Source organism: Sturnus vulgaris, chromosome 11 (genome assembly GCF_052056855.1).
Source record: "Sturnus vulgaris isolate bStuVul1 chromosome 11, bStuVul1.hap1, whole genome shotgun sequence".
In the NCBI taxonomy this organism is placed as follows: Eukaryota; Metazoa; Chordata; class Aves; order Passeriformes; family Sturnidae; genus Sturnus; species Sturnus vulgaris.
The window spans coordinates 4048643-4073913 of NC_142253.1; the positions used below are offsets into that span (position 1 = coordinate 4048643).

At 44.4% G+C, this 25271-nt stretch overlaps 1 protein-coding gene across 16 annotated transcripts in view; it reads left to right on the top strand.

Annotated features, from left to right (window-relative positions):
• The window catches only part of FOXP1 (forkhead box P1), a 379555-nt gene that overhangs the window by 273652 nt on the left and 80632 nt on the right, over window positions 1-25271 (top strand). The window contains exon 1 of one of the 16 annotated variants that reach the window (XM_088171268.1): window positions 19459-19562. The exons of the other annotated variants lie outside the window; for them this stretch is intronic. The gene's annotated coding sequence lies outside the window, so the exon portion shown is untranslated. Of the gene's footprint in view, window positions 1-19458; window positions 19563-25271 lie in introns of those variants that run through there. 16 annotated transcript variants of the gene reach the window in all.

Sequence of the window (25271 nt, forward strand, 5' to 3'; positions counted from 1 at the left end):
GCCTGCGTTGCTGCTGTGATAAAAATCGGGAAATCAGGACCTCGCTTCTCTTTTGTTTGCTGGAGAGGTTTCTTTTTGTTTTGCTTTTTCATGGGCAAGGCTCGCTTGGTTGGATTGTCCCTCCTTCTTCTTTTTTATTTTTTGATCTTGGAGATATGATTGCCAAGTTCTTCTGCTTTTTTCAGAAAATACTCTAAAACAAATAGTTTTATTTCCATGTGCAGAACAGAGTTCAGAACTGCAAGTAATCAATTTTATTGACACAGTCTGGAAAAAAATGTTGATGAGAGTTCAAGGATGTGAAAGGATTGAAATTTCAAAGTACCCAACACCGAGTGTAGGAAAATTTCAGAAGTAGTTTCATTAAGCAAAGAAATCTATTGTGTGAGGATCTGTAAGAGGAAAATCTGCTCTTGGACCTAATGATATTAAAAGGAGGTTACTGAGGCAGCTGATTTTTGCCTTTAGAAGAGGAAAAGTTTCCTAATTTCTCTTAGTAGTGAATCACAGTTCAAAGGCTAGCACAATTTCCTTAAGTTGTTTAAAATGGCTTTTAATGCTCTGTTAATGTAGGCAAATATTTGTGACTCAGTGTTGGGTAAGTGCCGCTTGCTCATTATTTCCTGATGCAAAGCAAAGGGTAGGAAATTCTGTGAACACCATGCAGAGATGCTAAAGAGACTTAAGAGTAACAAAATTCAGTTACGGAAATTAAGTCTTTCTCATTTACTTGACATTACAAAATAAATCTTGAGATTAAAAGGTATTACCTTTAATACAGAAAAAGAGAATCTCCTTTAATACATCTCAAATTGATTTACAATTTTTATACATAATATTCATCTGCGGTTGAAAAGGGGGCAACCTAAGGTCGAGTGATGTAGTGTTTCCATTTTTCCATATGAGTCTTACTGTGTGTGATAAAAGCAAACTCCTTTATTTTGTCAGTCTGCAGGAATTTCTGATGAAGTGCAGGGGTCACTTTTCTGTCAATTTGAGTAGGCAGCATTTTTGAACTACTGTTTTTTTCCCCCCCTCCTACAAAGTGTGGCCCCGATCTGACACACGCATGCACACATACACACACACACACACACTTAGAGTGCTGCAATCTGCAACTTATTAGTGCGCAGTGCTGGAGCCTGTCCAGTGGTTAGAAAATTTCCTGAAGCCTGGAATAACAGCAGTGGGTGCAAGTGCCATCGAACAGAAGTGACAATGAGGGGCAGTCCGGCCCGCCTGGCGCAGTGCCCGGGCTGGAAAACCAGCTGAGATAGTCAAACGCAGGAAGATTGACGCGGTGCATCTGGGAAATGCTCAAAAAGTTGGGTTCTTGAAAAAATTACCTTCTGTGATCGTAAGACATCATCTGTTTTCCTACAGAGATTGTTTATAACAGGGTTTTCAAGCACTTGTCAAATAACCAGGAGTGAAGGAAACAGGCTAAAAATCTCTTACCGTTCAGATGAGTCCTGGTGTAGTTGGAAAAAAACAAACTCCCGTCACAGAGATCCACAGCTTCCCAAGGCAGGGGGAGCCTGGGAGAAAGAGAGAAAGGGAAACTCTTAGTCAAAAACAACCCAGCAAGCACAGGCTGCGGGTTGGGAAAGGTGGTACTGATGGGCACAGTGCTGGCACGGCGAGGTGAAGTCATACCTAGAAACTGTTTTGTGTGATGCTTAGCTTTTGTTACTGAGCTGTGATATCATGGGCAAAATATTATAAACATAGCATGGCTGTAGCTTGCTTGTGTAACAAAAGATCAGGAACTTTTATTAAGTTTGTTTTCCTTGTCATATTGTAAAAATTTATTATGTGTACTGTGTATATTAGAAACAGATTTGGGTAATTCTGTCTAAATGAAGTCATCCCAGCTATTTCCAGACTGTCTGTTTTTGGTTGTGAATAATTTTCATACATCAAATGGTTGTCATATTTAGTAGCTCTCTACATTTTAAATAGGACATATCCCATTTTGAACTTCCACGGACTTGAGATGCCTCTGGGTTTTGAAGGTTATTTTGTTGCAGGAATATTTTAAAGAGCTGCCAGTGGCAGGGCAGGCAGCGCTGGAGGAGTCGCTCGCGTTCCTGCAGCAAAATAACAGGTTTGTCACAACTGCAGTAGTACTTGTGGCTTTCGGCAGCACGCGCTGGGAAGAGCCTGCCAGATACCTATTTCAGCTTGTCCCTTTGTGTTCACACTTTGCAACAAATATGTTAAAAAAACACTAAAGGAAAAGTACTGTGTATCAAAAAAATCTCCGATACAAGAATTTTCTCAAAGAATACATGCTGCTGCTTTTTTTTTTTTTTTTAGCAGAAGTGTGAAAGAAGTTAATGTTTAAATGTTTAATGTTTTAATTTAAATCGTAGGCTCATCTACATAGCAGCTAAGTTGCTGTGACTTTTTTATTTATTTTTTTTAATCCTCAAGGCAAAGTTTTTTTAGTCAGAATGGGGAAGTGCTGGTGTTCCTCACACACTGACCGAGAGGAGTTTGCACTGGAGGAGTCTGCAATGATGAGCACAGAGCAGAATTCTGCCCTGAAACCATCAACTTTGCCAGAAATACTTGATTTACAGCAATTTTTTTTTTTTAACAGAGGAGAAAAAAAGGCAGGAGAGAAAGAGAGAAGGCATTTTGATCTGGCTTGCTGGAGTGGAGGAGAGCAGCTGTTTGCCTCATGTGTTTAAATCTCGAGAGCTAATATTGAAGTTTCAGGGCAACAAGTGCAACATAACAGAATAAGTAGAAAGTAAACCCAGGGAAACAATTGGAAATGCACCTTGGATGTGGCTTTGGAGCTTGACAGTTTTACAGCTATGTCATCAGGTTGGCAAAATATTTTGTAGTGTCTGCAAAGAAGGGGCTGTTGTGTTGCTGAAATGTTTTTATTTGCCTGATATGTGTAATCTGCCTTTTATAAATTGCTAGTCTATTTAAGATATAACATTAATGGCGCATAATCTCAAGTCACTGAAAGCCTGGAAAATTAAAGTAGACTGAAGGCACGAGAAAGAAATGTACTTTGTGTCAGGCTGAAGTTCGATGAAGCATGGAGAAGATGGAATAGATTATTAAATAAACTTTAAGAGGAGATGGAAAAAGCACCGAAATATCTCATTTTGAAAGGAATTAGTTTACTTGATTATATGCAACTGTATCACACTCAGGAAAGTATAAGACAAATGAAAGCAAAACAAAATTTAATTGAGCTATTATTTTGCAGACTTTGGCTCCGTTTCAGACAGCCTAATCAAATTGCTCTTTTCTCAAATAACTAATGTTAAATGCAGTCTACCAACAGATGTTTAAACAGAGACTAATTGGAAAATCTACATCCTGGATTTAGCGTGTCTAGCTGAGAAAGTTTTGAAATTGCTTTGGAGCGGGGTAGGAAGATGACAGGAGGAGCTCAGGTAGTGATGGGTGCCAGAGAGGGGAGCCAGGAGACAGAGATACCTGTACTGGAGCTGATGAGGTCACCAGTGTCACCGAGGTTACTGGTGCTCTAGCTTGGTGCCATTGGCCCCTCTGAGAGTTTTTTCCATCGTGTTGTATCATGAGAGCCATGTTGCAGCTGCATAGCTCGTGCCATGTGCCAGCATGCACAGAGTACGTAATGCAGTGGAGCACACGGATTGAGGGTGTTAAAAGCAGTACAAATTATCAGAGCTCAGTGCTTCCTTGCCAGTTCTGTCAGTCTGACATTTTTTTAAGCATTTACAGATTTAAGTTATTAACCTCTGGTCTATCTCAGTGCTGGGCCTTTTATAACACATCAGTACACCCATGTGGACCCCTTGGGTGGGTTGCAGCACTGACTTGAACAGCTTGGGCCAGATCTGTCCTGGGTTTAAGTGACAGCCATCCAGGGAGTATGCTGGAGCTGAGGGATCCCACTGAGATGGATATAGCTTCCTACCTCTGATTTCTCTTTCAAATCAATTTTGCACCAAAGTCACTCTCGTATCAGGAGTCCCTGGAAGTGTCCAAGGCCAGGTTGGATGGGGTTTGGAGCAACCTGCTCTAGTGGAAGGTGTCTCTGCCCATGGCAGGGGGCTTGTAACTGGATGGGCCATAAGGCCCCTTGCAACCCAAACCATTCTGCGATTTTCTGATGAGTATTTTTTGGTTTTGTGCATTTTGTTGCTGATCAAAACTCTGGGCAAAAGAATGGTTTGTCTCCTGGACTTTGAGCAGTGTCAGTTGAGCAGGTACAGTGCACATTTCCACGTTGGCTTGCAAAATTTTATCCCAAAGACTTTGCTGTCCTTGGGACTGATGTTTTGTGCATTCAGACAGATAAGAACAGAACTGAAAGGAATTGGGGTCTTTCGTGAAAAAGGCAAAAATCAGAAATGTTTGTGAAACATTTCCCATCTTTCATTGGGGAAAAAAAAACCCCACCAAATCTCAAATGAATGTAATTCCTTTGGCTAACACTTAATAGCTGAGATAAACATCTGAAGCGAATCTGTTGGGAGATGCCAAACACCAGCCTAGCCCAGTCGTTCATGGCTACAGTGCAAATTTAATCATTTTAATCCTGTTGATTTTGCTTACAAGAACAGATGCATGAAGATGGTTGATGGTTGGTCACTGTTAGTGGACACACGTTAAGTTGATGAACCTTCCCTGTCCATCCCAACATGAGCTCTTTTTGGGTCAAGACTTGTCACCCTAAGCTGGTTTGTAACCCAGACCTTCATTTCGTGTGGTTCTCAGGGGAAGGTTCCTGTGAGATCAGAATGCAATGCTGCATGCTGAGTGATCCACGAAGTGTATTAGAGAGGCCCTTCCTGCTCCCACAAAGGTTTGTTCACTGTGGTCTAAGGGCAGTGGCTCCTCAAGTTAATGCTGATGTTATCTGGGCTTAATAGGCAGTATGTAATGGGGAGTAGCCAATCTGTAAGAAAAATAATAATGTACGTATAAATACATACATTTTCCAATCCTACCAGTTAGACCTCTAGAAAAGGCAGATTATATTTTATGGCTTGTAAACATCAGGACAGATATTTCAGGAGAACTGCAGACAGCTGTAATTTTGTGAATGTGCACAAATTACTTGGAAAACAAATATTCCTCTGCCTACACAGCTGTATTCACAACCATGGACCAGAATGCCTTTTGCATGATGCTCACGCCTGTTCTGTGGAATATAATATGCACAAATGAAGAAAATGTGATTTAAAAGTGAAGTCAGAATTAATTCTTGCTGTGAAAACCTGTATTACTGGCTGAGGTGTTGGCACGGGAGTGGATAAACCACTTGAGGAAAAATTTGTTCTCAGATCAAGACCTGAATGTTCAAAACTTCTGTAAGAGAGATCAACGTGCCTGAGCCTTACAGAGATGCCTCACGCTGGCTGTGCTACCCTGCAGGGTAAACACCGAGCAGGATTTGATGGTTAGAGAGGTCTGCAGGACTGCATCAGGTCACTCGTGGGGAGAAAAGGGGTGTGGGAAGGAGCTGGGGACTCCCCTGGCTTCTCAGGGGCTGTGAACCTGTGAATTGCCCAGCCCTTTTCTTCTCACTTACCTGCACCCAGGTAGATTTGCAGAACACAACTGAACACAAGTTTATTTGTGCTCTGGCAGTTCCTTCTGTTGGTCCTTTTCCTGTGTGATAAGGAGTTCCTACAGGAAGGTATGAATAACAGGAGAGAAGGCAAAGAAAATCCCCAAAAGTAAAAACAAAGCCAAGCAAGAAGGAGTAAAGCACGAGTTGGCAAGAGCCAAAGGCCTGGCATTGATTTTACTTTCAGCTTTGGTGTTTATTCAAAGGCAGTGGATACAGGTTAACTTCCTTGGCTCAATATTTATTGCTGTGTTACTTGCCTTAAACTGGAACAATGAGCGCTTTGTTGATTGGGTTCAGAGATTGTCCCGTTTTATTCTGTCTCCTGCATTCCCTCTCTCTATCTGCAGGTTTTAAGCAGTTTATTTTAATTTCAGATTTCTCACCCTCCACGGTGAATTGCTGCTGTGCCACCGGCAGCAGCACTTGAGGGACTATTGTTCTTCTTTTCAAAGTGGTGGGAGCACACAGCAGAGCCATTAGCTCCTGTGAAGCTTGACCTTCCTTGATGATATCACACTTTGCAGATTCGGAGCAGGATAAACATTTTAAAAGAGAGGGGAAATATCAGACAGGTTATTTTTCATCAGAAAAGGTTGTAGAAATTTCCCGTGCAAGAGTTAAAAAGTAAAAGGAAAAAAAAAAAAAGCCGTAATGGCACTAGTTACCTTTCTGTTTGACAGCCATCAAAGATGTGTCCGGATCAATTAATAGGAGAGGGAATATCTCCTCGCTGTTAACCACACTGACCCTTGAGCAGACAGTGGAGCAGAAAATCAGTGAAGTCACAGTGCAGTGAATGATGACTGTACGGATTTTCTCCTAATTTAGCAATGGCAATGATTTCAGTGCTATTAGGAATGGGCCCATCCTGGACAGTTTCTCAGGCTTCAGTGTTTGGAAAGTGCCCCGAAGGTATTGGGGATTTCTCTCTGGAATCGGAGCATTAACATCATGCAGAACATAGTTCAGATATTTTTAAATCACGTTGTCAGCAACTGCCACTACAAGGGAAGGTATGGTTATGACTTGCATCACTGTTATTTTTTACTTGGAAAGTGTGTTCATTTTGAGTCCTTCACTCAGCTGTGTCTACCCGGAGGAAAAACAAACCAATTTCTTCTGGGAGAACTCAGCAAATGGTCACAAGGCCAGCTGCAAAATTGTGGTGGTGGTTTGTTGCTAATTCTGCAGGAGTGAGCAGAGGGGACCACCCTGTCCTAAATTAAAAAAAAAAAAAAGGGAAGAAAAACAAAACAAAAATATTTTTTAAAAATCCTTTCAGTTTATAACTTTGATTTTGTTTTTTGTTTTTTCTTTTTTTTAAAGGCAGTAAACAGCCTTCATCCCTGCCCAGAATGCTGTAATAATTACTGGGGCAGGTTTTCCATTCCTGGTTGCTTTTGCCTCACACCTGTAGGAAGCCTGCTCTTTTGCTTCTGTGCTTTGCCACTGCAGTACTTTTATTTGAAAACACGAGGAAATTCAATTTCCTAACCCGCCTCTGGAGTCAGGGCAGTTTTGGCGACAGAAGAGTTGCAAATGGCTCGTGTGTGAACACTTTGGGATGGAGCTGCTCGCATGGGGCCATGCTGAGGTGGGGGAGAGGGAAGATAATTGTAAATGTTCTGCTGGGGATCTGATTGACAGCCTATTGTCTGCAGGCAGTGAGTAAAGAATAGGAAATGAGTTAAGTGTAGGGGATCTGGCAGGCTGCAGGCTCTGCTGATGGCGGCTGCTGCACCCAGCCAAGCACCCCAAACCAACTGTGGCTCCCCACTTTCCAAGGCACCCCCAAAGGGACACCCCTCTGCTGGTCCAAAACGTGTGTCTGATGAGGCCACGTCTCATTTCTGCTGGGGGCACATCTGGGGTGCCAGGGGTGGTTTCAGCCCCCATGTTGGGGTGACCCCGTTGTGTGTCACTGCGATTTTCACTGTGTGTCACTGTGACCCGTTAATGTGGGGGGACAACAGGGATGTCCCATGGAGCTGCTGGATGCCTGTGGTCCAGAGGCAAAGCAAGAAGAGGAAACATCTTCTCCTCAGCTCAATAAATTTGTCAACACGAGGTCTATTTGGTAGTTTTACAGTATCATAATATCTGGGGCCAGTTATATGTGTTTTAAAGTTTTCATTATCCCACTTTTTTCCCTGGAGTGATGCATGCCCTCAGGTGCAGCTGCCCATGAGAAGCCCCCAGTGAGCACTTAAATATCACAGAACTGCACGTGCTATAGATAGAAATACCAAACACAGATACTCCATCCCCAAAATCTCCCTGTATTTTTTTTATCTCCTTGCCTATGTGCATTTAAGAAAAAAAGAAAAATCCCAGCTTTGCATTGTTAGTGTAGGCTTCTGAGCCAGATTGTGCTACAGAGCACACTGATGTGTCTTCCCCTGAGGTATGGAAAGATCTATGTGTGCTAAGCAGGTGTTTTCGTTTGTTTAATTGGAGCTGAGTTTAGCACAATATTACAGATAAATGAATTACACATGTTCAGTAATTCATAGAAAGTGAGTGTTGTTTTGCTTAGACACTTGTCTTCGCATTCAGGTTTGCAGGGAGAGCGTGCTGGCAAAGAGGACTGAGGTCTTTTAAAAACAAAAAAATGTGTGTGCTTGAGCAGAGCCTGATGTCTGGTTGCTAAAACAGCAGTAACTATTTCACCTTTGTTTAAATCGTAGCATTTTAAATTTAAATAGTATCCTGTTTTGACAAACTACAAAACCACAGGTCTGAAAAAGAAGCACACAGGCTCTTTGTCAATAGTTGGTGGCATCTCTGGGCAGGAAGTTTTGGGGTGACACACTCTGGTCCTGATGACACCAGGGATGGAGAGACGTGGGAACCACCCAAAGGGCTCTGGAGCTTCTCTGGTGTGCAGTGCCCAGAGCAGTGAATGCGTCTGATGATGCCTGGTTTGCTTTTACCTGTGGTTTTCGTTATTAGTTCCTTTCTCCATCTCACTTTTTATTTGGCTTCCCAGGCTCGTTGCCACCCCTCTTGCAGAGGCACTGCAGGGTATCAGTGCCCTCAGCCCCTTGTCACCACTGACAGGTCTCTCAGCAGCAGGACAAGATCCCTGGATCCCAGGAAAGCCTCTCTGCCAGGAGGAGCACAGAGGATGTGCTGGCCCTGCTCTCACAGGAGCAGTTGAGTGAGAGCCACGGGCAGCTCAGAGGTGCTGCCTTTCAAAGGACGAGCAGAGCTGGTCACTTCTTCTGGGAGTAGTCCCAGCCCTTGGCCAGCTTCCAAATGGATAATTCAACTTACCCGAATTTCCTCTGCAGACTGGATTGTAAAGTCTTTTCTCGCTCTGCCCTGCCAGCACTGTGTGTAACTGTGCTGCAGCGTCAAACAGCTGTCACATGCAGCTCCACAGCCCGTGGAGTCGGAGGCACAGCAAGTAAAATGTTATTTTAGAACTTGTGCTGAACTCTAGGGAAGGTATTGGTTTTGCTTTTGCAGTACTTTGGAGCAAGGTTTTGGATTAAAGGTGTGGTTGGAGTGTAGGTCAGTGCTGGCAGTGTCAGCACTTGAGGCTGATTGTGAGAAGTGACTGATTCAGGGACATCCTGTCTTGTGGATATCCTCACCTTCAAGTCTCCTGATAAGTGAAATTAAGTTTGTTTAGCTACATTCCTCATTCATCTAGGAATTAGTTCATGCATCACCTGTATAGATCTTGTGTATTTTCCTTCCCACCCAGCAGCAGTAGTCTCCCACCAGCCTCCTGCCAGGTCACTCCCCTCCATGGGCTACAAAGGGTTTTGTTTGGCAGGAGCTGCACTGGCAGCAAAACCAGCAGCCCTGGCTCACACAGGTACCCATTTGGAGCTATGCTTAACAAAACCTGTATCCTAGGCTAGATCCAGCAGGGCTTGGCCCATCAGCCTGGCTTTCTAAGGAAGCCAAAGGCACCAGGGGAGGTAGTCTGTGATCTGGGAAGTGCTCCTGAATCCTCCGGGTTAAATGGAATCACCACAGTAAATCACAGTTGAAAGTGAATTGGAAGCATTTAAAGCTGTTACTTCTTTGAGGCTTTTCCTGCTGCACATGTCGGCATGGGATTGTTCTGCAGGAGGCTCCTGGGAATTAATGTGTGTCCAAACCTGGCAGCAATCTCAGAAGGTTTGTGGCGGTGTAATCTATAAACTTTTAATTATATATAGAGCTGAGTAAATAGCTTGAAATCTCTTTAAACTCTTTGTTCATGAATGTATATTAAAAAGTGCCCATCCCACATGCACACACACACACACACACACACACACACCCTCTTCCTTCCTTCCTTCCTTCCTCGTTTTACACCCACTTCCAGCAAGGCTGTGGCTTGTGGCATCCGTCCTTGTGCCGAGAGCTGTGGCCAGAACTCCCCACGGGAGTGGCCCTGCCAGGGCTCAGCTGGACACTGAGCCCCCACTCTGCTGTCCTCCTGCTGTGTGTCCAGTGTCACAGGACAGTGCAGAAGCTGTTGACTGTGACTGTGTTTCCCACTTGATGTGCAGCCCTTTTGGGAGGTTGATTCTGCAGCTTCAAACACTTTAATGAGATGCAAATTGTTTGTGATGCTGCCTTACTAAATGTATTGTAATTTTAAAATCATTTGCTTGTTAATTGTATTTAAATAGCTGCCACTTAGACAAGCAGAAAGTTTCCAGAAAGATAAATTGGTTGGTTTTTTTCTTTTTTACTGTGTTTGAAAGCAGCCCCGATGACTTTTCATGGCTGCTTTGGTACAGCACATTCCAAATGGCAGCGTGCCCTGGCCTCGCTCAACTCCTGGTCCTCACTCTTCCCTCAGAGAAGAAATACTCACTCTGTCATCTTCCTGCTAGGGAACCACAGTCCCCTCAGAAGGTGACACAGTGGAGTGAGTGGTTGGAGATGTTCAGAGTGGAACATCCATACAGCCAAGTTAGATCAACCTAGGTCAGGTTTTGGGATGTGTGATTGAGATGATGCTATTCTTGTGTGTACAGGATTTGAAAGAAACCTGACGATTCAGAGGATGTAAGTCTTTTGGGATCATTGAAATCCTCAGCCCATTTTTATGTGGATGTCTGACTGCTGGGCAGCTGAGGCAAGGTCACCCGTCCTCAGCACCTTCAGAGCTCTGTCTTCTACTTGTTGGATTAAATGTCAAAGTTTCTCTTGGCTTCAGCTGAGCAATATGAGGTTCCTACTGACCTCAGTTCAGCCTGGTTTAGAGCTGATTTTGATCCCACATCGTTGCTAGCTTTGGCATGGAGCAAGCTACACTGTGTCATTTGTATTTTATTTGTGTTTGAAATACTGTCCTGGAAAACGAAAAATAATATTTCCATATCAGTTCATTCTTCTTGCGTTGGCTGGAGGATCCCACCCTGCCAAGGCTCCTGACTTGTTTTTCAGCTCCTCTGTGTTCAGCACTGGACCCTCATTCTGATTCTGCCTTTTTTTCCCTGCGATGTCTCATATTCCCTCTGTTTTCTGTTTGCATCTTTGTTGTGCGGCAGGATCAGTAATAATAGTTAATAATTAGCAGCTCAATAGCACTCTTCACCTTCAAAGCAATTTTAGGCTTTAAATCACTCAGTTCTGCTGGCACTATTACAATATTGACTTGTTACTTCACCAGTGTCATTGAGGCAGCAAAAGCTACGTTTTTATGGAGGCCAAAATGGGGTCATTTTTTTTTTTTTAGAGTATAAAATTGGCAAAAAACAAAATTTTCTCCTAGGCTGACACTTCGTTTGCCAAATTTCAGCATAGAGCCAATTTTTAAAGCCGAGTAATAAACACCTGAAAAGTTCTGGTTTATAATGGCAGTGCTGAGAAGCCATTAACTGAATGGCTCGCTATAACACAAGAAAACCCTTAAACTGTCGAAAAACCTGTAGAAGCTGGACAGAGGCTTAGAAAATGTGAATTTTGCTGTGAGCCTGGAGCTGAGAGATGCAAAGGCAGCCTGTGGAGACTGGAAGCATAGATCATTATGTGTGTCCCTTCTCCATCACAGGGAAAATGGTCCTTTCCTAGGTGTGTGATGGAGCGAGGTGAGCATCCTGTCCCAGGTGAGCATCTCTCCAGGTCTCTCAAACCATGAGGAGAAAGAAGGTGAGGAGGAGCAATAGGGATGGAGCTCCAGGGGAGCAGAGAGAAAACCTGGGACAGCAGCAAAAGCCTGGAGTAAGGAAGGAGTTGAGGAATGCAAGGTGGCAGAGGGAATTTGGGAGGAAACGCTGTGCAGAGGGATGCAGGGTCAGGAGCCTGGGCAGCAGCAGGTGCTCTGTGGTGCACTGGAGGGACACCAGCAAGGTGGCACCAAGGCCCCTACTTGGCTCGTCCTCTCCTGGGCCTGTAGAGTGTATTTCTGCACAGATTTTCCTGAAAGTGAGGGCAGCTCTGCTTACTTCTGCCTGTGATCTGCAGCTTGCTGGCAAATGTGGATGCAAATGCCACATCCCAGACGAGCATCGTGCGTGCAGATGGCCAGGATCAAGGTCTCAAAAGCCACTTCCCCAAGGCAGAACACAGAGCCCGTGGCCAACTCGGCCCCTCTGCCCTTCCCAGCACAAGGGGGAAGCCAAGCTGTAAGAGCAATGTAGTAAAATAGCAAATTGACCAGTAAAAGAAATCAGTAAATGAAGGGAGCAGCTATTAATGTGCCAAGCCAAGATGTGTAATTATACCCTAGGACTTTTCCAAACTAATACATGTTAAAGGTGTAAACCTATTAAAGGAGAGATTTTTCTGTACAGGGAACTTACGTAGATAGAAGGATTTACACTGTATTTTATTCTTGCATTATAAGGTATAAGGAACATTTGAGCAAATCCAGTCATTCCTATTATTACAATATCATACGTTTTTCATACCATTTTATGCAGTTCTTCAAAAACTTTGGCACTAATTCTCATTATATTGTTAGGAATTTTCTTTTAAAAACAGAATTATTTTTCTCAAATAGTTAATTAGATTTTGAACTTCAAATACAGTACTTTTTTTTTTTTCCTCCCAAGAATAGGGGTGTTAGATCCATTGTGCTGGCCAAATTACAGTTTGGATAGTTACATTCTCTCTGCTTAATCACCCTGCAATTTCATTCGAGTGAAGGATTTGGTGCCTCAGGTGTCCTGAATTCCTTCAGGGCTCTGTATGGTGAAGTTGCTGCCACCCTGCACCCCAAAAGCAGCTGCGTTTGAGGGCAGAGAATTGTTGTCTCCTTCCAGAGATCAATTTTTGTAGTATTCCTCTCCTGTTACACACTTTACAGCGAGTTTGTACTTTTCCAACCCAAAATCTTCAGACTCATTTGCGGGATTTCTCTTGCTACAGGAAGCCAAGTTTTTTGTCTTTAAGGGGCCACAGAAAAATTCTTTTGTTTACTCGTTTATCTTTTGCTGTGATGAGTGCAGCAAAGGAGCAGGTTCTGCCTGCCACACCACATCCTCTCCAGCTCTAAGACCTGCTGCCTCTCAGCATCCTCTCTTTTCTTGTGGCTCAGGGTCGGGGAGGGGAAAGGATTGCAATAAGCAGCAGCTGGATTTGGATAGGAAATGTTGATGGGTCATAACCCTTGCTCTCAGACAGGAGCCGCATTTTCCTGGAGAAGGGAAGCAGGAGGGGAGGACTGTGTCCTTGAGTTTGGCCGGTTTCTTTGGAATGAAGTGATAGATCGTGGCATTGCGCTGTGAAGGGCCAGAGTGAAGTACAAAGGAAGAGCCCAGAGCACACAGTGAGCCCTGCTTAGTGATGCACAAAGGGCTCAGAGCCGCGGGATGACCCCGAGGGATCGGAGAGCAAAGTCCTGTGGCTGGGCTGTTTGCTTAGCCAGCACGGCTGCCTGTGTCTCACCCCTGTGAAACCAGATGTGCACCATCAAAATGACTGACGTGGCCAAGGGCCAGGGATGGCTCTGCTGAGGCTGGGGCTTCTCCTGCCCTGCAGTCTGGTTTTCCCAAAACAGCACCACCTCCTTCTCCCCTCCCGTTCCCCATCCTGCCAGGCTTAGTGAGGGGCTGCTCCTGACCCAGAGATAGCGAGGAAGAGGAGAAGCACACTGTGGCATCACAGGGTAGTGGTCCTGAGGACATGTCCTCGCCAATCCCTGATTCCCGAAAAGCTGTTTTTCCATATGCATTTGATTCCTGGAGTCACAGTGCTTTTTCTAGCAGGAGCAGAGATCTCAGTGCTGCTTCCAAACTCCATCCCTGTGTAGCACCAGCACTGTCACGGTTTTTCTGTGCACTCCTATCTAACCATGAGGGCTGTTGACTAAGCACCTCTTCAGGAAATAATTTGAGTTGTTTTGTTGCCTATATCAACTTAACTATTTTGCTTTTTAAAGAAGAGAAAAAGCTCTTCCCTTGGCTGCCTTCTTTAAAAAAATTTAAAATAGCTTTTGAATATTGGAAGAAAACTTGGAACTATGAGCCAGCTAAATAAACTGTATCATGAAACCTTGGGGACCACTGAAATGGGAACAGTGGCCTATTACTGTTAAGAAGGTGTTTTATTGAAATATATTGAAAATACTCTGATATGTGTTCCCAACAGAGTGAGTGAAAAATGACAATGCCCAGTGGTGATAGAGGGTGTTCTCACAGGAGTACCAGAATACAGAACTCAGCACTCCTGGACTGTGAGCACAATGGTCTGATAGGTGTTATTACCTAAAGGGACCCATAGTTAATCAGTTTTATTTTAATTTCTATCTCTGGTGACACATTTGTGTGTGTAGGTTGGGTTGTTATGGAGGCAGACCTGGGTTTTTAAAGAGGATCCTTTGTGAGTGAGGTGAAGCATTGAATCTTCTGATGAGAGAGGCAGATTACCAGGAGAGGGCAGTGCTTCCAGCACTGCATTCCACACCAGCCCCAAACTGGGGTGATCCAGCCCAAAAACACCCAGCTGGGGACCCTGGGGCACCTGCCTGCACTGAGACACTGGGCAGATGATCTGGGGTGGCCAGGAGTTCACTGGTTAATACTTAACAGGCAAAAATGTGTTTGATTGACATTTGTTTTGTTGATGTTTCATTCTGTGTTTTTTTTTTTTCTTACCATGGCAACTTTAACATCACGACAAAACACCTACTTTTCCTCTCGGAGCCATCGCTGTTGTCATGCCCAGTGGGTTATTTTGGTAGACAGGGCTTGTTCTTTTCAAGTGGAGGTGTTCCCATCTCCTACCAGATACCACCTCCAGTCTTTCCTGTCCTAAGAAGGTTTTCTCTGTGTGAACACTGTGTTTCAACCCAAGGCCAAAAAAATAAAAAAAAATGGAGTTTTAGTGGAAACTGCAGCATTTCCTCTACTGTACGTGACATAAATGTCATCTCACATAATTAAGGAAAGTAACTGAGAACAGTTAGTGGTGATTACCTCTCAATATATTGTGTACTTTGGGGCAGAAAAATAAATTATGAATAATGTCCAAGCATACTTGGAACAATTTGCACACTGTGTTGTGAGTGATGCAGACCTGCTGGTAGAAGAGTGTGCTAATAAATTTTACTTTGTGGCGGAAACAAGAGATTACAGTTTATTAGGAAAGGAGATGGCAATTTATTAAGATCAATCAAATATGAATGCAGAGCAAAAATGATGCCATATTTATTTATTTATTTATCTAGGAGCATGGGGGGAGCAATTATATAAAATTTGTTGTTTACCTGTGATGTTTGATTCATTATTAATATTTTTATGTTTAGAGGGAACCATAATTTTGCTGAAATGTCTTCCATAACTCCTGTACAATCATATTCATAACTCACCTGAATGTTGACACATCCTGCTGTGTATATATAAATTAACTAGTAACACTGGCATTATAAAATGATGCATTAAATGAAGATGTGAATGGTAATTTAAAGCATGCCATGAAGTGAAATTTAAACCATTGTGCAACACTGAGGGGATTTAAAGAGCCTTGTTCATGCAGAATTTGCAGGGCCAGTAAGAAAGATGACAGTTTCTCATCAAAAAAAAGGAGAGTAACAGAGACAGAAGGATTACTGAAATGTTAATTGCTTTGGCGTTCTGTTTTGTTAGACACCATCAGCCTAAAAATCACATTTCTGCCTGAAGATATTTTACCATGAGGGCATTAGCTGAGATTATTAAAAATGACCAAAAAAAACTGTTTACTTTGTCCTTTTTCTCAGCACTTTGTGGGTTGTAAGTTTCACTGTTTCCTGTTTAGTCAGTTGTTTTCCCCATTTGTTTTTGTAGGTCTTTCAAACAGCAACAAGGGAAAATGAAGCATTCTCAAAACAGGAAAATATGATTTAACCCCACAAAAATGGGCCTGGGGATCCAGGAGTGGGAATAGTATCTGAGACAGCCTTTTTCCCTCAGAACTGCAAACAGCAGTTTGCTTTTTAAGTGGCCCATGGCTGCAGTCCGAGTGCTGAGCAGCCTGGTTTGGCACTTGCCTTTGCCAGGCTTGGCGTGGCCCCGCTGGGCTCCTGTGTGCCACGGCAGCACTGGCACCCTGAGTTCAGCTGAATTACTCCCAAAGTTGTATTTGGGAAGCAGGGCACAGGATTTGGCCCACTACCAGCTGCCAGAGAGCAAAGTGGGACCTGTTTGGCTGTGCCTGCCCGGGAGAACATCCCGAGGACTAAGTGCAGATGTGCTGCTGTTTTTAGGCAGAAATTGCCTCGTATTAGGACTAGACATAAACTTGACTCATTTGGGGCAGGTTGACTCTGGTGAGAAGATTGCACTTTGTGGATGTCTTTTGTTTTTTTCTCCCTTGCCCTGCAGGCAGCTGAGGCTTTTCTGCAGGCAAGTCCATGGTCTCTGCATGGATAGGTACCTGCAAAAGTCTGTGAATAAAGTGTACGTGTAAAATTATGGCATAGCAAAATCATTTATTCCCCTATCCTTGTCATAATTCATGATCTATTCCTCTCACTTGGACCTTAGAGCTTAGTATCCAGTGATTATTTTCTTTCACCTAGGTGAAAGATAACCACCTCCTAATATGGATCAGATCCCATGGGCACAGAGTGCCAAATAGCCATCTAGCCTGCCACGCTCTCTCCCAGTTATTTTTAATGTATTACTTTATGTGTTCTGTTTTGAACATCCCTGTCTGATGGTCTCTGTCTGTGATGGCTCTTCGTAATTGAATGGAATTAAAGTGGGAGTTTATGGTTCTTCTTGGTCTTTTAAAATATTTTGCTGGCTTAGAAATGCATTATATTTCATGGTGACCTTACTTAACAAGTGCTACCATCTCTGTTACTAAGGCTGAAGTTTTTAGCCCGGAGCAGATGTTGGCTGAGCTTGCAGGTATGAAGCTTTTATATGAAAGGGTATAAAATGCTTTAAAAATACGGCTTGCAGGTTCTGTGGCCAGCACTCAGTGCTTAGACAGCACCTTTCATTTTTCAAAGTGTTTTGCAAATATTGGTCTACAGAAGATCCTGAAACGAGTTGTATTATCCCCGTTTTACAGATGACGAGGCAGAGATGTCGAGGCCATTGACTGCCTTGAAATGGTGCAGGCCACTGCAAAGCCAGGCCAGAAATACTGCAGACTGAGCTCTCATCCTCAACATCAGGGACATTTAAAAAGAACTAAAACCACCAAAATTCCTAGGTGACTTGCCCAAGGCTGGGGAGAACTGTCAGTACCAGAGCCAGCACTGTGCTTTTGCTTTGCATGTAGCTCTTACAGCCTTGGGCTTGCATTGACACATTACACTTCTTTGCCCCTGGAAAGAAGAGAAATGCCTTGAGCAAAGTTGTAGGCTTCATAGAATCCCCTTTTTTAATAAATAGAGTAATGCAGAGCTTGGCTCACAGGTATGTGACCAGTCAGTGACCAGGGCTGAAGGAGGGCACTGGCCTTGTGTTGAGCTGTGTGTGGTAATACTGGAAAATAAGAATTGATGATGTGAGAATAGGATTGAGGCTTGTGTGGGTTAGAAGTTTCTGCCGAGGAAGACAAGATGGATCAATTTTTTTCCCTGCTGGGGTCTGTAGAGCATCCTCTGATGGCCTGCAGAGACTGCCTGGGCATGCAGCCCCCAGCTCCTTTTGGCTACAGAGTTGGTCAGGGCGTGTTAACGCTCAGAGCCTTCCTAAGGCTGCTCCTTTGCCGTCGGGACTGTTGGGAATGCTGCCACAGCAATGCTCTTAGAAATACAGCAGGAAGGAGGAGGTGGTCCACAAGAGAAGTGTTGAAAAGTTTAAGTCTGTGTATTCTGTCGTATATTTCCCAAAGCAATCCAAGTTCCTCGAGATTACTTTGAAGTCTAGGACAGGAAGGATTTCTCTTAAGCACAGGTGATAATTATTACTAGCACGCTGCATGCTTTATGGTTTATGTTATTGCTGAGCTCCCAGTGTGTCGGGGGGTGAGTGTGTACGTGTGTGCCTGACTTTGCACAGATATAACACAGATAAATCCTGGCTGTTCCCATGCCCTGTCTGTGCTGACCTGCCCGGGGCGTCAGTGTCCCTTTAAGAGGCAGGCACTTTCTGATTCATGTAGGCTGTTTCTGGCAGATTTAGGGTCTTGCAAAAGATGCCCTTAGTCCCTTATTAAATATTCATAAGAGGGTGGGGTCACATTTTTGTGACCTGAAAAAAATCCCATTAATAAATTTGTTATCTGACGCGAAAACACTTTAGGGTGGAAAGCAATCTGTATCGCATCCCATTTAACATCAGATCACAAGTTGTCAGTAAATTGGGTCCTTTGTCTTTGCTTCTTGTGAGGTTCTTCAGCAGCATCACTAATGGGGCTATTGTCTGACAGCCCCGACTCCTGCAAATAACGGGAGGTTCTGCTGGGAACGGTGTAGGGCAGCTTCTGTCTGCTCTTGTGCTTGCATGTGAAGTAACTGAGGAGTTACTCTCCGCATCAATTTTGTATTAAGAAACTATGTGGAAATGTAAAAAAAAATGTAATTGAAATAGAGGGGAGAGATTTTACCAAATACCGCTGCCTGCGATTAAGTTGTTGGAATCTGTGATCTCTCTGGGATCCAACTCGGCATATGCTATGGATGGGAGCTTTTTGGGGAAGGGAAAACAGGGCACCAGGTCTGTGGCAATCCCTGGGTTAGAGAGAGCGCACGGACAGGCGGTTGAGTTTGCGTGCTGAAGTCAGGACAAGCATTTCTTGGAGCTCGCCTGCCTGAGTTTGTGAAGTGTTCTGAGTGAGGAGTACCCAAAGCTGAAGAGGTGTCCTAGATCCAAACAGAGCGGCTTTGAGTGCACGGAGCTCGAGGGCTCGGCTGCCTTAGCTCCGTGTGGCTGGGGATGTCCCCGGGCAGGGGTGGCAGAGGCACACGGGTACCGCTGGGACACACAGGTACCACTGGGGTATTGCTGGGACACACGGGTACCGCTATGGTACCGCTGGGACACACGGGTACCGCTTTGGTACCGCTGGGACACACGGGTACCGCTCGTCCCCCAGCGCGGCCGAGGGAAGAAGGGGAGATGCTCCCCTCCGCAGGCCGGGCGCTCTGCCCCGTTTTGATACAAACTCCCGTTAGAGGCACCTTGTGGTTGTTTCTTTATTATTCTCCGTTCTATTTCCCGATACCGAAATCCCGAGGTTGTGCGGCAGAGCAGTCGGGCAGGCAGCAGGAGAGCGACAGCCACTTTCCGCGGGAGGCTAGAAAGTTGCGGGGCAGGCAGGCGGCTCCTCCGGGCGCGCCGTGCCGCCGCTTTTTTCCCCCCGCCCCGCGGCCGCTCCGGGGTCCGGGGGAGGGGGGTGTCCAGCCGGCGGTGCCCGGGCAGGGGGCGGGGGCGGCCCGCGGGGCGCCCCGTTCCGGGGCGGGGTGTGCGCGGCGGCGCAGGGCGGGGCCGCGCGGGTGGCGGCGCGGCGGCGGCAGCCCGCGAGCAGCGCGCCCCGCACTCCGCCCGCGCCCGCGGAGGCTCCGCACCGCTCCGCGCCCGCCGCTCCGCCAAGCCCGCTCCATGGCCCGGCGCGCCGCACGCCGCCCGCCGCCGCCCAGGTGGGTGCCCCGCGCGGGCTTGGGATCGGGGGCGGGAGGACCGCGCAAAGTGGCGGAAAGAGCCGCGGCGGCCTGGAGGAGCCGCGCGGTGCCGGCTCCTCTACGGGAGGAGGAGGAGGAGGGAGGGAAGGAGGGAGGTAGAGAGGGACAGCCCCGCAAACTCGCCGGGGGTTTTTGGAAGTGATGAGCGGAGCGTGTCGCCTGGCGCCTGTCGTGACAGTCGCGGGTGCGCGTAGCCGGGCGGGCTGTGCCGCAGCGCTGGAGTTGGGAAGAAGAGCGAGGAAGGAGGGAAAGTGCACGGAGCCGGATAAAACACAGTGTCAGGTTTAAATGTCAGGAGCCGGGATCGCTGAATGGATTCGCCAGTCAATTTACCAGGGGGAAATTAAGTGAGTGAGCTTTGTTTTTGACATTGACTGGTGCTGTGAACCCCGGCGAAATGGATGTAACGGGATCTCGGCGCAGCCGGGCTCGGTGTCAGCGTTGCAGTGCGAGTGAGCTGAAATTTCGAGGGTGGTGGTGGCGGGGAGGAGGGAACCCTTAGGAAGTGGGTGGTAAGTTTAGAGCAAAGTGCATATACACTCTTCCTCTCTGGGATTAACTCCTTCAAAGCCAGCTTGTCTCCGAGAACAGCGGGAGTTGTGCCTTGTCCTTGTGCTGGTGGCAGGGAAAAGCCCCTCGGTAACGCGACACAGTCTTCTCGGTGCGTGTGCCGGCGTTCGGCACTCTACCATTTCATATTTTTAAATAAAAACAAGTTTGGTGGCAGGAAGTGTGAATCATTCAGGGTGACCAAGATCTGTTTATGAAAACCAAACGGTTGGATTTATGCTAGCAGTGAGTGTTGAGTTGTGAACTACAATAAATCGCTGAAGTTTATTTCTAATAAAAAGTGACTTGCGCACGCTAGTTTGCCTTTTCATAAATAAACTGAAATGTTAAAATACTTTTTTTTTTTTTTTTTAATTTGGATCACAGCTGATTCTCATGCCTGATGCTCCCGGGCCCAATCCTGGAATGCCTTGTGCGTGTGCAGTAGCTGTAGTAGGCGAGGAGGCTCTTTACCCTCCTCTCCCCTCGGAGCAGTAAGCACCCTGGCTGCTAAATTATTATTTACCAGATCGAACCCCTCATAAGTGTGTTTAATGTGCGGAGCTTTCAGGCATCTCGCACATCTTTTACACCAAGTTGAAAGGCAATTCTGTTTGCTTCTAAAAGTCACGGCTACAGCACATGTGCACATGTGCGTATGTCATTAGAGTGTGCTTCTGTCTGGTGAAGAAATGGCTTTTGTTGATTGTATATTTATTGTAGTAGCAGCCTAGGAAGTCTCTAAAAGCAGGCTCTGTCCTCTCCTCGCAGCCAGCGGAAAATCTGCTGTCAGAGGGCTTTCAGTGATCTCTTGTGGCTACGTCCAAAAAATTTCATTGATAAGGCTGCAGAGATGAAACCCGAGTCCTGCCTGAACAGAGTAGCTGCCTTGGCCTAGACTGTGATAGAGCTGAACTGCAAACTGATTGGTCTGACACTTTATAATCAAAGTTGATTTATTGTTCATTAGTAGTGCATTAGCCCTTTCAGGCAAGACAGTTATTTGTGTAGTGGCCTGTCAAACAAAAGACCGCTAGCACCTGTCATTTCTAAACCATGAGATAAGCAAGCAGATATTAAGATAATGCAAATAGGAATACAGTGGAATGAGGTAAAGTTCTAGCAATTTCTCTGTAAGAAATATTGTTTTATTTAACGTGCTCATGCTTAGCAAATAGAGGAACTGGATTATAGAGTGGAGGGGTTCCCCTGCACCAGGACTGTCAGGAGGAGAAGGCGCTGGGAATGAGCTGCGTGTCCCTGGCGAGTGGTTTCAGAGCACCTCGGAGGTGAGGAGATGGTTGGGGCAGATAATGAATTGGGGAAAGCCAGTCACTGGTACAGAAGGAAGATGTAAATGCTGTTTTGTAGTCTTAATTTAATTTTGTTTGATTTTGGTTTTAGTGTGAGAGCAAGACTGAGGCACTTTTTGTGCTTTTTTTTCTGACTCCTTCCTCCTCTTCCCAATGGACAGATGTCATGAAAGGATGCTCTTACTGGCAGGGGTTAATTATATGAAAACTTGATGACATCACAGCAGAGCTGTGAGAATGTCAAAATACATCTGCTGCCATATTCAGACATATTGCTCTCCCTCCTCTCCCCCTATATCAGCTCCCCTCCCCTCTCAAAAGGGAATGATCTCATGACATAAAACAGAAAACAACACAAGTGTCAAAAGAAAACAAAATTAGTGAACTTTTGTCTGCCACCATAGAAACGAGGATTAACTTATGTTATTCCAGAGCATGGAATGGAGACTATCTGCATGAGGATATATAGTGTATTGTCTTCTGTGAATTTTCATTTGACAGGGATTTTGGAGGCTGTGATCTTAATTAAATCTCAACTGACTCAAATAATGCATCTAAAGGCATGCAGTGTTGCGTAACCTTGCTGAGTTGGTAAACCATAAATCATCAGAAAGCTTATGATAGGAAGGGCTGCTTTGAAATTTTTTTTGTTTGCTACAGTTGGTTTGTTTTTTTTTCTGAGTCTTGTTTAACATTCACTTTACTGTGCTGTGCCATTGTGCCCTCCCTTTTCTAAGCAGTGTTATTTTTGCTTTAAAAGATAAAAAAAAGCTCTGAGACATGCTCTGACCAGTCACTCAGCTGAACTAAAGAGAAGTCATAAATACAATGGGATTGACAGGGAAGAAATGAAATCCCTGCGCTGTCTTTGCAGGGCCCTCAGTGCTCAGAGGAAGGTGCGGGTGCCTCACGTCCTTCTGGGGCTGGATGAGCCCTGCACACTTTTTAGAAGAGTAACTCTTAACCCCACACTGAAATTGGTGCTGGGGTGTGAACAGTGATCAGACCCCACGGTGGATTGTAGTAATGGGTCACAGATGGAGGATTGCCCTGATGGACGCTGGGCTCTGACGTCTGCGCGAGTTGAGTTGGATTTAGTTGTGTGCAAGGAAGAAAAGGGTTTGCAACAGTTGTGTGGAGAAGGATAAAATGGATTTTTAGGCATTGAAAGCGAGGTAGGGCAGTCAGAGCGATTCCTTATGCACCATTTTAACCTGGCAGTGCTCAAGCACCGTTGTTGCTTGAGAATGAAGTTGTTTTTAGAATCTTGAAATTATTATTTCAGTGCAAAATGCCTTGGTTTCTGTGTCTGTGATTGCATGCACCGGCAGCTGAAGAAAGGTAAGGGGAGAAGGATTTTTGCATTCAAAAGTTCAAGGAGTTTCAATAGCTCCTGTGCTTTTCTGCTGTAGAAAAACGTGAGCTGGAAGGGCACAGCGCTTGGATTTACTTTCTGTAAAGGTTTCTCAGTAGCAGGGTAACTAACTGGTGTTGTTTTTCTCCCCTCTTTGCTAGAGAAAAGCAGTAGCAGGGGTAGTTTTATCAACACCTGCAAAACTAGATTGTGGGAAAGTCCTGACACCATAAGCTAAATTTGTTATTGTTTGGTGAAAGGCTTGGCTAGTTTTAAGCAGTTTGTTTGTTTTATTGAAAGCAGAACTGCATTACTGGAAACTACTTTGCTGTAGTTAAGTTAAAATGTCCTGTCCTGTTTTGTTTTTATAAGGTACTTACTTGTTCAGCTTCGCTTTCCAGTTAAAAGGAAAGGCAAAAAAAATCCACTCTATACTCATCTGCAGATTAAAGTGGCCGTGTAGAGACTGGGAGAGAAGCAACACTGGCAAATATCCTTGCCCCAGCCTTTTTTCTTGTATTTCTTTTTTTTTTTTTTCCTTTTTAACCTTTTCAGCACGGTTTTCTGCACTAGCAGGAGGATCTGTAGTCTGTATTGAAGTTGAATGAATGTTACAGAACCCAGACTTGAATATTGAACAAATAAGTGGAATTGCTAATTGTTTTGTGCACTAGTTGTGGATGGATTTGCCTTCATTGATTAGGTAAGATGCTCTGTTACTTGGGAGGGACAACACCCCCTCCTCCCCAAACTGACAACGGGTTTTAATTTTTAAGCTTTATCTTGCCCTTAAATCTGAAACATCATTGTTCAAATAACTGAGAACAAGGTAAACCAACAACATCAAAAAGGTCGGCTTCTGTGATTTCTCAAGGGCTTGTTATTTTGTACTTTCCAATTCTATTTGATGTCTTGACAAAACAAGACGACACAAGGGAGAATACATTAAATTTTGATTTTCATCTAACCTGTTACAGTAGTGGCAGCTTAATTTCTTTTACTTTTTACCGAAGACGGCTTTTTGCACAATTACTCTAATTGCCACGCCACTTTATGAGAAGGTTTCTTTACGGGTTTCCCATTTGCCTTGATTTTGTGAGGCATTTTTTTGAACGTGCTTTGACCTTTAACACGGCGAGCTGGCTGGTTGGAGTGCGTCTTCATTAGAAGTAAATCAGTGAATGGCAAAATTGTCAAAGAAGCAACTGATGTTTTCTCATTAGAATCTAATTTGCACCGTTGTGCTTAGCTGTGATGTTCAGCTGTAGGTGTCTGCCATAGGTGTGAAAACCTGCACATTTTTAAGCAAATAAAGTTTACAACTGTTATAAAGGCGTCACTTGGAACCAGAGTGGCAAAGCCAGCCCGAGTGTTTAAGCAGAGCTCTGGTTTGTGTGGGAAATAAACAGCATGATTTAACCAGGTGGATTTCTTTTTTTTTTTCAAGAATCATTAGGGTTTTTTTTTCAACTGGCCACCACAATGTACGTCATCTCAAATGCCCTGAGTCTGAAGAGCAGGCATCTGTGGATTTGATTCTTGCAGGAGAAAATAGCCAGGGATGTAGAAAGGGCTCTCCTTCCTAGAAATCTGTTGGGAGTTGCAGTTCTTTAAAATCTGCCATAAGAAAGAAAGAGAAAAAGCCCCTCTGTTTAACACTTACTTCCCTTTCACTCACATGAAATTCTGGGCATGTTAAATGTTGCTGGTTCAGTCGTGGTCTTTTATTATTTAATTAAGCTCTCCATAATGTATGTATGAATTAATACACAAATGTAAGGAGTCTGACACCATGATCATTCTCAGTATATTAAGGGTGTTTGGGAGAGAGGGTTTCAAGGGGTTTTCAAGGGCTTTAGGGGTATTTTGGATGTTTCTAAGCAGGATTGCTTTTGGTTTATTTGAAGCTTTTTTGGCAGAATATGTTGATCTAACATTTCCTTTCCTAAACTCTGGAAAAAAATGCAGAGCTTTTTTTCCTTTTTTTTTTCTTTTTAGTTTTAAACTGAATCATTATAAAATCACCACTGTTTGGAACCATGTACAGCAGGTTATATAATTTTTCTTTTTATGCTAGAGATGGGAACAAAACTGGTAACTTTAAAATGTGAAAAATTACGATGGTAATCTCAAGCTTAAAATCTCACTCATCTTATTAAAGGGGTATTTGGATGTGTGTGTATGTTCTGGTTTAGTCTCTATTTGACAAATGTTAGATGTAGAAAGGATTTAATTTATGTAAACTTTATATTTTTATGCAAATTAAATGGGTATTTATTATAGCAGAAACAATTATCCTGGCACTTAGTGAGAAACCTGGTATGCATGAGAAGTGGAAGATAAGATCAGATGTTTCATTCTGTAAACAAATACGAAAATATTCCCGTTTTTCCTCAGCTAGAAGAGAATACAGAAGACAGGAGACATCCTGACATGCCAGGGAATGTCAGC